This window comes from Anser anser (genome assembly GCF_964211835.1).
Source record: "Anser anser genome assembly, chromosome: 2".
Lineage (NCBI taxonomy): Eukaryota > Metazoa > Chordata > Aves > Anseriformes > Anatidae > Anser > Anser anser.
The window spans coordinates 75,203,814-75,208,314 of NC_139721.1; the positions used below are offsets into that span (position 1 = coordinate 75,203,814).

The window sequence follows — 4,501 nt, forward strand, 5'->3', positions numbered from 1 at the left end:
AGCAATATCTTGATAATGTAAGAGGAAAAGCCTTATTTAAGATTGCTGATGGATATTAAAATCCTTTTATTTGCAAAATTATTTGCATTTACTGAAAAAAAAAAAAAAAAAGATCTGGAATCACTGAAGTAATTGACCACGAAAGCACATGAAAATATTGAATTTATTATTATTATTTTCATTTTAAAAGATGCCTATACTTCAATTGAAATCAAATGAAAATTTTATGTATGAAAGAACCACACTTTCTGAAAACAGTATCATTTCAAAAGTTGACAAATGGGTTTATTAGGAGGGCTAACTACAGTGCTGTTTAGTATATTTTTTACAGTGAAAAAGCTAAGAGTGAAATTAGATTAGGATGAATTGGGAAGCTTCCCAGGGTAATGAAGAGTAGGACACCATGTGTTTTGAACAGCAAAATTATTTGATACATGTGTTCTTCATGATGTTGTGTAATACAGAGGTAAAGGAGCTGGTATTAAAATGACACAAAGTAACATGAGTAATGACAAACAAATAGAATAGGAAATAAATGAAAACCACCACTGATTCTTAGGACACCTAAAATGCAACCAATGTTTGGACCCACTTTGCCATATAGCAGCCACAAGAATCATTTTTTTGCAATAGCCAGAATTTTCTAAAGTAAATAATCTGATAACTTTTTTTTTTTTTCTCCTTTGAAGATATGTCAGTGGAAAAAACAACAACAACAACAAAAAAGACTATCGGTCTGTTACAGAACCAGGCAACAGGCTGACTATTAGACAGACTGATTATTATTTTTTAAAGGGTCTCTCTAGTCTGTTTTGCAAAGAAAACATAAGTAAAACATAAGTAAAATGCTGAGGAGCTAAAATGGACACAATTTTATTTTTCCTCCCATGTTCTCTTCACACTTATTCTAAACAGCATAGTGATGGTGAACGATACTGCTTTTGATGCATGCGATCAACAGATAAGTGGGCAAGCAATCTCTGAAGTACATAAGGCCAGATATTGGCATCTATTTTGAGAAATCCCAATGGGTGTTACACATGAATTGTACTTGTGCTGCAAGTTTATAGTGCTGTTTTCCAAAGGAGAACTGCATGCCACAGCTCATGGTATAATAGCAAAAGCTCCAGAATATTACTGGATACGGCTGAAAACATCAGATGTATGTTTGTTCTTATCAGTAGACGTGAGGATGAGGAGGAAGACTTCACTGAACAAAGGAGGCTTCTGATTCAAAAGGGAAGCCCAGGTGCGTTTTTGTGCCTTTTACAGGAAGATGGGTAGTGATTCTCTTCAATTTGTAATAGTGCTGACTCCATATCTCAGCCTTCTCCCAATGCTTTCTTTATAACTTTAGAATCATTGAAGCCAAAAGAAGAAAGGCACAAGCTTTCTCTGGATGTATTTTAAGCAAGTTCAGAATGAAATAAAACTTTGGATCTTTACAGACAGCTCTCTCCCCCCTTCTCTTGCCCCACCTGTTTCTGAGAAACATGAAAAGCAAGGACTGGCTGGGAAAAACAGGCAGGAAAATCAGGCAAAATCAGGGTAATAGCACATTTGGCGGTTTGCTTCCATGTTTGTGGAGAGCTGGATCATGCCACACTTAAGAATGAAGAATCAGCCCATGTTGTTCGTGGTCACTGACCTCTCCTCGCTAAGTCTCATTGAAAAATCAGTCTCCCCCTTGTATTCTAAATGCTGCACTGCTCCTGCAGGGCACATCTGCGGAGCTGGGCAGTTCTGCTAATTGACAAGGGCCTCTTTCGGCAGCCTACGTCTGTCTTCTTTGCACTTCCATGTGCAAAGGCCAGTGCTGCCTCCCCTCAGCAGAATTGTTCTGATCCCTCAGATGAACAGAGAGACCTCTCATGTTTCTCAGGATGCAGAGATGTAATTATAAAACTGTAAACTAGATGTGAGACTTAATTATAATGTCAAATGGATTGGATTTTAATCAGCTCTCTGGATATATGGTTAGGAAGGATTTATCAGGGCAATGACCTAATTTTAAGAGTACGGATTTCATTTAAACACTCAGAAAACAATTTGGTTCAGTGCCTGTAGCAGGGAGACAAATAAATGTAGACCACTGCTTTTCAATGAGTCATGTCCCAGTAATGGCACAGGCTTTAGGAAACAAATTAATCTCTGATGTAAAGCCAAAGAGTATTACTATGCAATGGTAATGATTCTGGTCATTGGCCTGCCACAACAGCAGAACCACAGTAGAAGAAATGCTACAAGGAGGGTTGCCATAGGAAATGAGAGATATTTTTACCAGGTTTACCTGGCAAGGGCTTGGTAGCAGGGGTCTGCAGGGGCGGCCTCTGAGGGCAGAGCCAGCAGCTGCCCCACGTCAGATCAGAGCCAGCTCCAGATGGCTCTAAAAGGGACCTGCTGCTGGCCGGAACTGGCTGGGGAGTGACACTGGTTGAGCTTCTGGGAGAACAGATAGAACTAAAAGGTAAAAAACTGCTGCACAACAGCAGCTGGGAGAGAGGAGTGAGAACCAGCCCTGCAGCCCCCAAGGTCAGTGCATAAGGAGGTGCTCCAGGCACGCAGCAGCAGTTCCCCTGCGGCCTGTGGAGAGGCCCCTGGTGGAGCAGCTGTCCCCCTGCAGCCCATGGGTCCCACACGGAGCAGATCTCCACGCTGCAGCCCGTGGAGGAGCCCCGGTGGAGCAGGTGGATGTGGCCTGGAGGAGGCTGCGGCCCATGGAGAGCCCCTGCAGGAGCAGGCCCCTGGCCGGAGCTGCAGCCCGTGGAGAGGAGCCCACGCAGGAGCAGGGGGCCTGGGTGGAGCTGCCGCCTGTGGGAGACCCGTGCTGGAGCAGTTTGCTCCTGGGGGATGGACCCCGTGATACGGAGCCATGTGGGAGCAGGTCTTGAAGAGCTGCTGCCTGTGGGCAGTCCCCGCAGGATCCCTTTGCATCCTCCCGCACAGAGCAGGGGCAGAGAGTGACTGTGGAAGGAGTGGCCGAGATGAAACATAAGGGAGTGGCTGCAGCCCCCATTCCCGTTCCCCTGCGCTGCTCGAGGGGAGGAGGTAGAAGAGGGTGGAAGGGTGTTTGTAGTTTGCTTTTAGTTTCTTACTGTTCTAGTCTGTTAGTGATAGGCAATCAAGAATATTAATATTCCTATGTTTTGCCCATGATAATAATTGTTGAGTGATCTCTGGTTCTTATCTCCCTTGAGCCCTTTCCATCCTATTTTCTCCTCCTTTTCCTTTGAGGAGGGGGAGTGAGAGAGCAGTTGTGGTGGAGTTAGCTGACCAGCAGGGTAAAGCCACTATAACATTTAAAGTGCTTAGATATGTATATCCGACAAAAAGTTATTGCGGTTACTCGTGAGAATTTATGGATGTATGGTTCCAGCTCAGTAGCAGCTGGACTCATTAGCCAGGATTTTGCTGAGTGTGGTAGGACGCAGAAGGCAGAAGGGTCTGCCTCTCTCTGAGATGGAAGGAAGACTTCTCTCTCATGAGTAACAAGGTCCCATAGTTCCTGCTGAGATAAGACGTCAGGAAGAACTCTGAACTAAGACCTGTCACAGGGGTGAGATATTTCCAACCTGATCAGCCAGGGGGCTATCAGAAGAGGAGGCTGCTGGCTGAGGTACACAGGTACTGCATCGGTGCTGTGTGGTGACCTTGGGCTGCAGCAGGGGCTTCTCTGCATCCCAGAAGTGGCAGCTGGCTGGGCGGGATCTTTCTTCTTCAGTTGCAGAACTTTCTGTGTTGTGCTGAGCTCAGTATCAAGAGGGAGCAGCCGTCTGGGAAGCCTTGGTCATCCAGAGATGTTCAGCATTATCCCTTCAGGTCCCTCTCCAGGCTTTTTTGGCTTCCCAGCTCTCTGTAATTACTTGAAGTATTATGAATGAAGCTGACGTGCTCAAAAATGTCTGTTTGGTTTTCCCCAGGATTTTTTAAAGTGGTGGTCTGGTTTACAATAACCTACCACCATAATTTTAGGAATCACTCAAAAAAAGTAATCAGTACAGATGGCCACCAAAAGTGTTTTTTAAAGAGGAGTAATGTATTAAAACCAAGTCTTCAGAAGTCAGAAATGCTGAAATTAAGGAAGACTCTGTACTCTGTGCACTGATATAAAAAAAAAAATAATAATAATAAAAAGAAGTATCCCACAAGGATTAATTCTGTGCTAATTGCAATTTGAAAATACCACAAAGACATTCCATAGGAGTCTCATTGCATGTTAATTATGAGGATTAGTGTCAGATTCAGATACGAGGTCTGTTGCAAGACTCTTTTTATTTTTTAATTCTTTTAATGAGTATTATGGAGGGCAATAGCATAGTGGTTTGGCACACTTTCTCTCCCCATACCATCAAGCTTATACTCTTAGTTTCTAGTGGACACAAAATATTCCATATCTGTGCCAGGTTCTCAGATTGACCAGACTGCTGAGTGTTTCTCCTTGGATGATTGGTTTACACAAACTGTTGCGGTGGCCTTTTAATAAGGTTTATCTAAACAGTTG

At 43.6% G+C, this 4,501-nt stretch overlaps 1 long non-coding RNA gene across 1 annotated transcript in view; it reads left to right on the top strand.

Annotated features, from left to right (window-relative positions):
• The window catches only part of LOC310895420, a 24,741-nt gene extending 20,252 nt beyond the window's left edge, over positions 1–4,489 (top strand). The window contains exon 4 of the long non-coding RNA XR_014580665.1: positions 1–4,489. This exon is cut by the window's left edge and continues 952 nt beyond it. This is a non-coding gene — a long non-coding RNA (uncharacterized lncRNA).
• The last annotated feature ends 12 nt before the right edge of the window (positions 4,490–4,501 follow it).